Here is a 13968-nt window from a genome sequence, read left to right as displayed (position 1 = left end):
ATTTCATAAACTAAAAATGAGAATCAGATTTAACTTGAAAATAAAATCTAAGATTGGTACTACCACGATATATATATATATATATATATATATATGTACCGGGTGAGGCATTTAAAACTGTTTTTCTGAATATCTGGAAAACTACAAATCGGATTTTGAAAAAGTTGCAATAAAAGTTGTTTGTCTCGAAGGGGGACATCCAATGATACCACATTCGACCCCCTTCCCCCACCCCCTGGGGTGAGAGGGGGATCAACTTTGAAATCTTAAATAGGAACTCCCATTTTTTATTCCATATTCTGATTCTCCGTGGAAAAATACGTAACTTTTGTATTGAACATCCGCCGGTCAAACATGTTCAAAACTGCTCGGTCCGGGTTTAAGGTTGTCATCGGCTCGAGCGGCTCGGCTCATAGCTTATTCACTATCAAGCCAAACCGAACAGTGAGCCAACAGCTCACTCAAGCGAGCCGGCTCAGCCATAGGCTCAGTTAAGCTGAGTCGAACCGAGTCGATGGGCTGCTTTTAACGGAGCTGGCTCGAGCCGATGGCTCACATGAGTCGAGCTGGTGGCTGATCCGAATGGAACCGGCTCGAGCCATCGGTTCAATTGTGCCGAGTCGCTGGCTCGTCCCAACCAAGCCGGCTCAATTGAACCGAGCCGACGGCTTTCCATCCCAACCGAGCCGGTTTGAGCTGTTCGCTCCGTTGAACCAGCCGAGCAAGTTGACATCACTGCACGAATTGGGCTTCTTCTGGGGCTCAAAAAGTCAACCGTGAAGGTCTCAGCCTAGACGGTAAGAATTACAGTATATACTTATATTGGCGCTCACGACATTTGAGGCTGTCTCGTTATAAAAATCTATTGTTGTCTCGTTTTCGAGACGAGATGACATACACTAAACGTACCCCACGAGATGTACCTCTGTCGTGAGAAATATTAAAAGTATTCGACATTACTGCTTACATTTCTCATGACTTTCGCTTTCCAATCTAAACAGGTCATGATTTAAAAACGAGTTTAAAAGAGCTCAACGTGCGAGTCATTTATCAAACTCGACTCGACTCGAAACTCGAGCTCAAAACAGTGACTCGGCTTGGAACTCGACTCGAGAAAGTTACCTTTGACTCGACTCGAATTCAACTCGAGTCGAGTTAAAGCTCAACTCGTGCCCATCCCTACTTGCAATGTGTATTGCAGAAAAGGGGGACCATTTCGAACGTTTGTTCAGTAAACAATGAAGATATGTGAGAGGCAAAGAGACAACCCCAAAACAAGCACCCGAATGGTAGGATGCAAGAGGCTCAACTAAAAGAAACACCAAATTGAAACTCAAGGGGACTTACCTGAAACCAGGGGCGGATCCAGGACCGACTTCTGGGGGGCGGTGGGTTGTCATACTGCTACTTTTAAGGGCTCCAAACTTTGGGATGAGTTTTATATATATATATATATATAATAAGAAAGTTTCCTCTTCTGGGGGAGGCAATCGCCCCCCCCCCCCCTGGATCTGCCCCTGCCTGAAACAAGCACCTCCTTAGTGAGAGGCAAGAGGACTCACATTGAATCAGCAAACCAAAGGTAACAAATTAATAGATACTACGTCCACGTAGTCCAACTGAAGTAAATTTCACCTACATCGGTAACAGAAATTACACCAAAAATTTGGGCAAAGTAATGAATTATGTTCTGGAGAATCAAGTGTTTTACTTGATTGAGTTCATTACAGTTTCTCATTACAGATTTTAGAATAACCACCTTTCAGAATAACTGAGATAGCGTTCCGGTAGTCAACTATGGTGTCATTTGATAGCATTTGCAGATATATCAAAACTATTTACTTTAATTTTCTTAATATGATGCATATTTCTGGGATATTTTTCAACTGTTTGTAACAATTTTTTGTCGATTACAGCGCCACCTATCACGAAACGAAAAAAATGTTCAATACAAAAGTTACGTATTTTTTCACGGAGAATCAGAATATGGAATAAAAAATGGGGGTTCCTATTTAAGATTTCAAAGTTGACCCCCTTCCGCCCCAGGAGGGTGGGGGCAGGAGGTCGAGAGTGGTATCATTGGATGTCTCCCTTCGAGACAAACAACTTTTATTGCAACTTTTTCAAAATCCGATTTGTAGTTTTCCAGATATTCAGAAAAAACATTTTTAAATGCCTCATTTTTCAAATGTTTGTGAACCATTTTGATTTTTGTCGATTACAGCGCCATCTATCACGCAACGAAAAAAATGTTCAATACAAAATTTACGTATTTTTTCACGGAGAATCAGAATATGGAATAAGAAATGGGGGTTCCTATTTAAGATTTCAAAGTTGACCCCCCTCCCGCCCCAGGGGGTGGGGGCAGGGGTCGAGTATGGTATCATTGGATGTCTCCCTTCGAGACGAGCAACTTTGTAGTTTTCCGGATATTCAAAAAAAAAAACTGTTTTAAATGCCTCACCCGGTATATATATATCAGGGTGGATTGAATTAAATCAAATTCCGAAATAAATTAATTTAAAGTGAAAATAAGTAAAATCCAGCCTCTGGTGTGTATTTCAATTATGGAAGATAATCATAATACAATAAGATGCAAATGTATGTAGAGCACAGTATGAAAACGAGTGTTTCATGGAGAGGATGATTAGGGAAAATCCCGTTTTGAACGGGTAACGGAGGAATTCTGCTTTCTTATCTTCGTAACATAAGGTTTTTAAATCGTTAATTATAACGAGAAAATCATCATGGACATTTAAGACGAAAATTCTTTTGTGTGCGCGTCTGTTTGTTTGTTCCCAGATAATAGGGGCATATTTATAAAGGGGTCCGATTCCCTCTCCAAAACTTAAAATATTTTTTAGATTTTATAACTTTAGGCAAAATTTGCGTATTTTATATATATTTCGTACCGCAAGCTAGTTCAATTTTATTTATTTATTTATTTATTTATTTATTTATTTATTTATTTATTTTAGGTATGCCCCTGCCAAATATTAGTAACTTTGTTTATAAACGTCATCGTACTTTTTCCTTAGTGCTTAAGAAACGTTGTTTGGGATTAGAGATGCAAAATAGCCGGCTTTTTTGAATTGATGTTTTGTTTTTCACATAAAAAGGGAATAACGGAAATTTTGGCTTTTTTCGTTTTCATGATTTTCCTATCTAAATAGCTTTCTTATAGTATACTCTATAGTTAAACAAGATTTCATGACCTAAATGCCATATTTCCCTCTAGAATTCACCATCATGAGGGATGGAGCACATGTTTTATGAATTAAACATTAAGTACGTAGTATTTGAGAGCAATTTTAGAGGCTATATAACTTTATTTTAACTTCTGAGTTATCGACATTTTTTTCTTCTTTAGATCCTTTCATTTTTAGTTATTCGTGTTTCATTTCTTAAAGCTTAGTTCTCTAGTTTCTAGCACATAGTTAAACTTACGTTTTTCAATATATCCGTCAGAGCATAATTCCACATTTCTGTTATACTGTAGCTGTGTAATGATGTAGCAATAATCTTTCCGATGCAACCTTGAATACCATTTTATACAAATAATCAGTGCGGATTTAGAAAAGTGTTTTGGGAGGGTTTTTCTTATTAATAGTTAGTTTTTTCTAAATATGCGTGATTTTCATTTGAGGGCAGCTTGAAGTTTATGAGTAAAGACGTAACTAAAATTTCGTTTGTTTTAGAAATTCCGTAATTTCGGAGAACAGGTTTCAGTCCGAAAGACATCCCCACCCTAGCCCCATTCGCAAGTCCGTAATTGCTGGTAATTAGTAATAACAACAATTAAAAACATAAGAAATGAAATCAACCAGGAATCACAGTACACGCACTATCTCCACATTCACAGATGGAATTAAGAACTTTTGTCGGAATAGTCGAATGCGGGACTGAATCCCGGATTTCCCAATAGAAGCGGAGAAAGCTAACCACTCACTCATGTTTGTTGTGCTTGACTTAAATGTATTTTGTCGGTTTATCATTATTATTATTATTATTATTATTATTATTATTATTATTATTATTATTATTATTATTATTATTATTATTAAGGGAAAGTTCCGAAATGACATGTTGAATTCTTGTTAAAAATTCAGAAACCTTCAGGACAGGGTAAACCGTGATGGTGGTTATATATTCCAGAGCCTTGAAAATCTAACGCTCAGATGAACGGTATTACGCATATAATCCATGAACAGAAAATTCAGTACTTTCCTGACTCGAAACAAGCTTAAGGAACAGTCTGTGCATTACAGAATTTGAGACTTTACCGATTTTGCAGGTCCGAAGCACCTGATAGGTAGTAACAGATTATTACGTATGTAATGAATGAATAGAAAATACATTTTCAACATTTCTGTTCCATTTCAAAGAAGTTTCTGTAGGGGTAGCAAAGGCGGAAGCAAGAAGTGCATTAACAAATTAGGTGATTTTTGAGCGTTCCATACAAAGATTGCATTTTTTCAGTCTTTTAAAGTAATACGTTGAATTGTAATAAAACAATGATTATTTTTCATTGTTACTCTAGTACGAATGTTTATGAAAGTCTCGGAAGTCAGAATAATAAACTTATAGGCTATAACAGATTGACGAGGGAATGATATTTATTTATTTATTTACCAATCACCAGATGTAGCTCAGAGGCTATTTTATGCTGAAAATCTAACAACAACATGGAAAGGATTTGGGAAGGTATCGGACAGGGCCTGCTTTAGTAGGTACCATCCCAGCATTTGCCTGGTAGGACTGAGGGGAACACTGGAAAACTCCAGTCAGGATGGTCGGCAGCGGGAATCGAACCCATGACCTCCCGAATGCGAAGCCAACCTTGTACCACTTGCGCCACTTGATATACGTAATGAACAAAGAGAAGAACATGTTATTTTTGAGAAAGCTACGGCGTCGAAACTTAAATTTTGTTTAGTGCGTTTGTTCAGTAAATGTATTATTATCTTTCCGATGTATTATTTGTTTGAACTCACACACAGTACAATAAATTCTGTATGTCATGTAACAGTTTTTCCTTGTTTTTGTATTTTTATTATTGCTTATAATGCATATGAAAGTTAAAACTTAACTGCAACTTATTATATACATTTTGGGATTCATAATATATACTAATTTTTTGGGATTCATAATATAAATGTGTTAAGAATTAAAATTGTTTGAAATATGTTTTCGAAATTCATGTTTATTTTCGAGGTTTTGTATTATTATCTTTATCCACTACTACTTAAATGAGTTTTTGTATTGTAGAGAAGCGTAACAAAACCTGTTTTATTAATTTAAAGCAAAATTTGGAAAAAAGCCCAAAATTTCCCAAGCGAAGCAGAAAAAACCGAGTTCCCCTTCCCCCCGAAAAAAAAAAAGAAGACGGTTTTTCCCGAACCCTTGCATCTCTATTTGGGATTGAAATAAGTTAACGACTGGCAATCAATTCAAAATTCAAGCCCAATACTTTCACTTAAATGGCATAATTAACATTTAATATTAATTCCTAATGTTTTATCTTCAGTTCGTGACTTATATTACGCGAGAAGGAAGATTTGATTTAAATCAAAAATATCGATTTAAATAAAAAAAATCAGCGAAAATAATTTTAAAAAATCATGATTTTTTTCCACCCTGACTAGAACAAATAGATCAAAGATAAGTAAGAGGAAAAGATATTGTAAAGTTTTTCTTAGGTAAAGTATAGCAGGACTCATACCGTGTCACTTTTTTTAACTAAAAGTTACTTTCTTTCAAGTTGGTCATTAAAAGTTACTTTTTTACAAATTTGTCACTAAAGGTTACTTTTTTGGGAGGTAAAGTGACTTTTTCGTGTGATTCATGTTTTGCGTTGGCAGTTTTCTAAGAAAAATATTATCAAAATAAATGGAAAAAGGCAGACACTTGTTACTCATTACTCTTCTGAAAGCTTCAGTACTTGCTGCCACATGTGAAAGAATCAGCTTTATTCTCACTTCAGCTTTTATTCTTTCTAAAGCACAGTGGATGGTTGGTGAATGCTTAATCTCTCAAGGTGGGGTTGAGAACTCTTTTGTGTCTGTTTTTTCTTCTATCATAATAGTCTTTTAGTCTTCTCTCGTAATAGTTAACGCTCCGCTCAACATTGTGTGTGTATGTTTGTGTGGTTCATCATGTTCGTCTTTTGTTATATCTCTTGTATGTTCTTCTTGAGAGTAGGTGATGAATTTGAATATTTCATGGCTTTAAGAATTCTCAATACTAAGATAAATATAATGTCTGGGATGAAGAAATTTGGAAATAGGCCAGAGCTGGTTCTACTCACTCAGAAGCTTCTTACATCTGCTAAGTCTGCTTACCGTAACTACAAAAGCATACTGTAAAACTTTGTGTAGTTTTGTCTCATATATAAGGAAGAGGTAGAGCTGTTAATAAAAAGAGCGTCCGGAATCGACTCCCACTACCAGTATTTTTATTATAAAAAGTTCCTCTATAAAAGTATTTTTACAAAAATACTATACAAATTGATTTCTCTAGAATCAGGGTGAGTATAGGTGGTCTTTGACCGCAAGGTCACAGACAGGACCTCCAACAGAGCCCCGTAGCAGGCTAAGAGGAGTGGAATTAAGGAACCAATGCTCCGTAGCAAGCAGAGGCGGGTTAAATAGCCAACAGAGCCCCGTAGCAGGCTAAGCCAGGAGATAGGATAGGCGTAGTGCCGTAGCAGACTAGGGGCCTGGGGTTAGGTTACTCCAAGAGTCCCGTAGCAGACTAAAGGAGGGTCACCAGAAAACTGGTACTGAGCTGGATTCTTCTGCCCAATTTATAGCGTCCCTTCGGTGGCGGTGGCGCTGCTGCTTCAATTTAACTTCTGCTCCGTGGGAGGGGCTAAACGTCGTCTGCAGGTGATTGCAGGTCCCCCTGGTGGAAGTTCCTCTTGATGAAGCACGATGTGCTGTTTATAAACACTTGATGCGTGGATTTGTTTGTAAACAACTTCACATGGGATATTACAATACTTAGAAAACCTAAGAAAGAAGGAAGCTCAAAAACAAGTAAAGGAGAAAAAATGAAACAAAACAGAGAGAGAGGTGATGGAGAAAGTGGCATGATGGGATTTTGGTCACTTTCGTTTTTTAACTTTTGGACACTTTTCAACTATTTACAAGAGACCAGACCACTATGAGCTCTGGTATAGGTAAAGGAAATTATACTCTGGAATCATTTTCTCCCACTACCGAATTTTATTATAAATAATATAAAACAAAAATCACTCTAATATAAATAATCCTCTAATACTGGTAAAGAAAGGTGACCCAAGGCCTAGCAGCTTTGGGAAGGATCTCCACAGAGCTCCGAGCAAGGTAAATGGAGTGGATTTAGGATCTCTAATGTTCCACGCAAACTAGGTGGCTGAGGTTAAGAGTCCCACAGAGTTCCGAGCAAACTTAATGAGCAGGAAAGGAGGCCCAGAGCTCCGAACAAAATATGGAAAAGGAGGTGGCCAGCGGGTAGACTGATTACAAATGTGAAGGGTAAGGAAAGAAAACAAGAAATATCCGTGTGTGTGCTTTATTGGGTGCTTTGTCCTATTTGTTGGTGACACTTGGTACTATTTGACTGTACATGCCATGCATACATAGATGTAGAAATGTCTATGTAAAAAAGGCAAAAGATTGGACTAACCCTATTCTTTTTTACGCGGTTTTCAATATTAAAACGCCGTTTTCTCGAAAATGCACTTTTGTGACATTCCTTCTTTCTTCCCCTTACCATTCATGTGGAAGTCCTCCTGGTTTTATAACTGTTCGAAAGTGACGGTAACGCTGGTGGTTCTTCTTCCTCACATGACTAGTAGTGTTGTTGGTGTTCCTGTCGTATGTCACTGTAGTAGTTCGTAGTAGGACCACATAGTGTTGTTTATAAATACAGTCATGTGTTGATTATTTGTAAACAGAGCCTTGTCCGCGATATTATATTATTTACATGAAAATAAAGTGAAACATACACCGGCCTCTTTTTTTCTCTACCTAGCACGCGTATTGTTTGGAAACGAAAATGTGTGTTTTAGATCCTTGCACTTAGGTTGAGAGCGGAAGTAACGAAATCATTTGATTCATCCATAGTCGGAACGGCGTGGTGACTAATTACATACGGAATTGTCCACATTTTAAAAACAAAGTAGGAAGTGTGGTTGGAAAATGAAATAGAGTTAACGGGGGGTGACAATAATGTTAAAAGTAATTGGCTTTTGGGAATGTAGAATTTTGATAGAAGGTAACAAAGAAATTGGTAATGAGATCAGTGATGTATGTTCTGTTATATGTAATTGTCTCATAGGTACTTGAAAAAGGTATAAGACTTACAATAATTTTTTAAACATTGAGAATTGTGTTGCTTACGTGCTATAATATGCATGATTACAAAAATAAGGAGCATGGTTGTTAGTGTGAAATGCTTGTGCGGTTGTTATAAATAGATATAACAGTTATTTTCATTGTGTAACGAAACAGTCACTGAGTTAGAATCTACATATGGTCAGTATAGAGTTAGTAGCTCTTATCTTTTATCAAACACTTTTACACATTTATACCTATTTCAAGTTAGGGTCGCCAACGATTCGTACCATTTATTTTGATTTTATGTAAAAGGTGCCATTACTCAATTCCCATACACAAGACCTACAGATTATTTGTGTCTATGTTTATCGAAATAAAAGATATTTAGTGGTAGTTATGCAACCGTTCGGTGAAACAGCCTGTACACGATTATAAAGTACGGGACAAGAATAAACGACCAAAAATGCCATTAAACACCGTGTGCGTGGGTTTCCTCCAGGTTCTCCCGTTTTCTTCTACTTTCTTCATTCCACCATTTCATTCATTACTTATCATCACCGTCTCCTTTAGCCTAACCGGCATAAACGTGGGACGTAAAACTCAAAGATTTCATTTATTTCAAAAAATGCCATTAAAACTAATGGCTTTTTAGGTCGCTTATTCTTGTCCCGTACTTTATTATACTTTTACAAAGCTTATAATTAAATACTAAATATCGTCTAAACACTATTCTATACTTTCATGAAGTATTACCATCAAATCTATAATACATGAAGCACTATCATCACGAACCATTTCAAGAGCCAATTAACTACATCTTCTTATATTCGAACAGGTTCTACAATCTCTTCGTTGAATTATCTCTCTCTCTCTCTTTTTTTTTCCGTTTCAATGGTATGTGCATAATTTCATAACATATTCTACCCTTTAATTTATAACAAATAACAGATTACATATTATTAACCATCTTTCCCAAGCATAAACCTATTTCTAATATTCTTTCATTTTGTGTGGAAATCTAAAGTTGTAGTTTTCCCCATGTATTGAAATCAAAGTAACATTGAATTGAAACTCTCTTTTCTTTCTTTTCTCGTTATTCCTTGTAGTACACTTCTTTTTCTTTCTTTCTTTCTTTCTTTTTTTTTTTTTTCAGCAAACAGGTGTGCTCGAGATACACAGTGACTAAGTTCTTTTCCCATGGTTTCAACATAAAGACAACATTCAGAGTTGTAACACCTAGGTGCAGTCAGCACTTCGATTCTTGCTTACCTTCAAATCCAAATATATTTGCAGAGAACTATCTATAATCTAGACATCATAATCAAGTAGCAGTTTATCCAATCAAAATATTTTGCATATTATGTGCATAAAAACAGTTAATTGTGTAATAATAATTTCAGTAAAACGAGATGCTATCTTTTTTGTTCTGAGTACGTTAGTGACTTTGGAGTGCAAAAGAGTATTTAATTTTCCTTTATCTTTTCTGTCGTATTGCGTAGAAAGAAGTCAGTTCATATTTACCATTCGTAGGACTCATATCGTCGTTAAAATTACAGTTTAAATAGAAGAGGCATAACTCTTTGCCTATAATGTTAAATATTACATTAAGTATTTTGAAATAACGAAACAGATATCATACTCAAATTCTAACAAACAGAATTTGAATTTAAAGTTATGTTAAGACATTTGCGCAGTGCCCGATAAATTGACTTCACCACAATCAATATTATTTAGTGAGAAATATGGAAGTATTATATTTTCAGTGCTCGATGTAAAAATGCCGTCAGAAGTCAAAGCGAACGATTTACCCATTCCTCTTAAAGTACTACCCAGTGAATACAGTGCAAATGCATATAACAAGGGTTTTATCAAATGTGAAATTTCAATAACTTAGATATTGACTAACAATACTTACACTTTTACTCTGAAGGAGCTAACCAAGGTAATACACAAATAACATATTTAGAAAACATATGTAGGATCGCCGAGAATTAAAAGAAAGAAAAAAAGGGGGAACAATCCATCGTTGAGGAGAGAAAGAAAAGAAACTAGTATGACATTTTAAAGAAGAAAATAGAAAATTCAGGTTAAACAAATTGATATAAATTTCTAGTTAATCATATCAAGTAGTAAAATTTCGTGTCACCATGACGTTATATTTCTATATTCTTTTATAAGCTAAAAAAATCCGAATCGAAAGAAATGTGAAGTTAGCCCAGTACAATTTCAAAGAAAAAAGAGAGAGAGAGAGAAAGAGAAGAATCACTAACAATTATTATCAGAAAACTTTGAAGTGTTTTATAGCAGACCCAACTTCTGAAATTTCGATATCATTGATCTCGTTATGTTGTAAGTCTCGTCAAATGAATAGTTTTTTCTGAAATAAAAAAATAGCAGTGAAATAGCCAAAAATATTCATTTCCAATGATTGACCATCTTCTTCTTGTTCACCCCAACCGTAGGTTGGTGAGCAACATAGAAATTTTAAAACTTTTCAATTCCTTGTGAGAGCTGTCTTATACTTTGATAAGGTCTCTTCTTCGTAACTGCATTTGAATATTCTATCCTTGGTCTTCCTCTTTCTGGTTTTCCTTCTGCAAGGTGATCCAGTCGGAGTGCCGAATAAGATGGCCAAGCATACTGTTTCTTCTTTTTCCTATTATCTTCGTGATCTGTCGTCCTTCATTAGCTTCCTTTAGTACGCCTTCATTCCTTTTGCTTTCGGTTCAATATATGTGCAGCATTCTACGCCAACATTAGTTTAAATGCTTCCAGTTTGGATCTTTCAGCTGAAGCGTATGTAGCTCAAGTTTAGTATAAAAGTTTAAAAATCTAATACTACTACTGTTGTTATTTGTAGTTTTGAATAACTTGATAACCTAATTTTATTAATAGGTAACATTTATTAATTTTTAACAACTTTGTACATTCTTGTACATTAGCTTTCTGATAGAACTATTAATCCTCTGGTGGACAGTTTAAGCAGATACACTAGACTCCTGAGTATCCGGCTTAGTTTTCTTTTATCATAATTAATTGAGGAAGGCGAGGTGTTGCATTGGCAACATTGCCAAGGCATTGGAAGCGGGCGTTTGCTACGATCCTCCTAAGTGTCTTGTGCAAAATAGAAGTTGTAACAGGAAAAGAGCAGGATTTTGCTCCTTGTTCATTATTTCGTCAGTGTGTAACGGACATCAATACAGTACGCTTGCCGCATAATTTATGTTAAAATGTGAACAGTGTACATATACTGTACCTATTCTTTAACTTACTTTTTTCTGTAATAAATTCTTGAAACGTGCAGTGCAGTACATAAACATTTATGAATTATGTACCAGCACAGAGCCAAATAAGTGAGAAAATACGTGCTGCATTATAACAGTGAGTTTTGATATAAAAACTTTGTCTTCTGGTTTTCTTGGAGCAAAGAAATGAGTTCATAGAACTCCAGCCTATCCGGCCTGCTCTTCTGCCACATTAGGCCGGATACTCGTGAGTTTACTGTATTGTTCATTGGTGCTCGCATAGGTACTGCTCTGAACACAAGCTCTCGTATAACAATGTTAATTCTAAATCTAAGCTCTATTTCTAAAGTGCGTAACAACCCATCGAGAATAATTATATTTGAGAATATAGGACACACTGATATTGTAAATTAACTTTATAAACTACATGAGATCGTATTAATTGCCGCGACTAATTAATTAATTAATTCTGTATGAAATTAATGCTGTATTCTATCAAAGTGCTGTAGCATAAAACAATTTCACTCATGAAAGACGACAGTAAGAGAAGAGAAATAAATAATAGTTGATAAGAAATTATTTAATTCGTAAATCCATCATATTTCCAGCACCAGTCAACTCAGATTAAGCTATCACCCAATAGACAAACATAAATCAGTATCTTACTTCATTTTACTAACATAATAATAATAAAGATTATGGTGCGCAGATGAGGAAAATTATTCTATATAGAGTTGAATGATGAAGCACATATACAGCATAATAATGAAAGATTGAACAATATGCGATATAAAAATGTACAAGGTGTTTCAAAACAACACCGGCAACGTTTGGGAGGTGATTCCTGACACCAAGACAAAAATATAGACAAACCTGGGTGCTGAAATGTTTCCTTAGGGAGTTATAGGGTTCCGCAATCATTTTTATAGAGGTAGTTGAGGAGTACTTCAAATTATATGCCCGTAACTAAATTCTCTTTACAAAAATTGTTGTGTGAGTATCTTAGGATTCCGAAACATATATTTTTTGGATATCATTTCTAAGTGAAGTCTTGACCCGACTACGGTAGGCCCCATAGTTTTGGAGCTATGGACATTTAAAGTTCATGTTTTCGGCAGCCTATAAATCCGAAAGGAAGTGTTTGTGCACCCAGGTTGGTCTATACTTTTTGTCTTATATTGGTGTCAGGAATCACCTCTCAAACGTTGTCGGTGTTGTTTTGAAACATTCTATATATTTGGTCTGAGCGAAATAGGAATATTACAAATCCCTTTCTATCATAAATTTACAGTGAGAATAGGTGTAGTTCTATAACTCAATGCAGTTACATCTAGCTTTGGTAGTATTTATCAAAATAAATTGGTCACAACTCTTTTAGGTTATTATGATAAGCATACCTTAAATCAACAATTCGAATACATATTTCATAGCTACTTAACATAAGTAACTCCTATGAAGTTGTGGTTTCTTAACTGTTCGTTAAAGACCAAAATTTCCTGTATGACTAGAAAATGTAACGAGTCAATATTGAATTGATAAACACAAACTACACACACTTTCTTACAAGGCTGTCTATAATCTTTATTATAAATTAACTAGAAATGTTACAGTTTCGGAAGTATATTTCTTCTTTCTTCAGACTAATTCTCCAACTGAAATCATAGATTTATTAGATTAGATCGTGATAGTATTGCGTTTTGTACGTTTTCTGAGATTCACAAGGTAAAAATTCATAAAATCAAATGTTTGAGGAGTTTAGCTCTTTTTTAAGTTTCGTCTGTAATGTTTAGTTGGTTTCCTTTACATTGTTTCGGCATTCTAGTTTATCTATTTCAGTTTAGTTAGTAGCGTTCTCTTTACTTTTAATCCTATTGACTCTAAAAAGCTTGAATGTTTTAACAACGTAACAAAATTATTATTATTATTATTATTATTATTATTATTATTATTATTAGTAGTAGTAGTAGTAGTAGTAGTAGTAGTAGTAGTAGTAGCGTGCTTGTATCATCATGTCCGTGGGTTTTCCATTTCCTCCTACTTTCTCGTTCCACTAATTCTTTTATAATCTCTTACTTTCATGAATTATCCGCCTCCTTAAGTGTACAGGGCATAATTGTGGAACGTTAAACTAGAAATTCCATTCATTTCATTTATTAGTGTGTTTGTGTAATTGTGTTTTGTTTCTTATAAACGTATTATTAAATTTTATAGTTCACTGACTCAAGGCAATAAAGTTAACCAATTACTCATTATTTATCTGATTATTCATAGCAACTACCTCTGAATACCGATCATAGCTGTAGTACTTTTGGTAGCCATAAATATTCAATCGCAGATATATTTCTTTACTATTGTTTAGCAATAACCAAATTAACAGAGAAAGGAGAATAGTATCCTGAAAT

At 35.2% G+C, this 13968-nt stretch overlaps 1 protein-coding gene across 1 annotated transcript in view; it reads left to right on the top strand.

Moving 5' to 3' along the window:
* The window catches only part of LOC145664141 (MAD2L1-binding protein), a 28325-nt gene that overhangs the window by 9936 nt on the left and 4421 nt on the right, over nt 1–13968 (top strand). The gene's annotated exons all lie outside the window — the stretch shown is intronic.

This window comes from Thermobia domestica, chromosome 11 (genome assembly GCF_964235325.1).
Source record: "Thermobia domestica chromosome 11, izTheDome1.hap1.1, whole genome shotgun sequence".
Classification (NCBI taxonomy): Eukaryota; Metazoa; Arthropoda; class Insecta; order Zygentoma; family Lepismatidae; genus Thermobia; species Thermobia domestica.
This window is presented reverse-complemented; position numbering and strand designations above follow the sequence as displayed.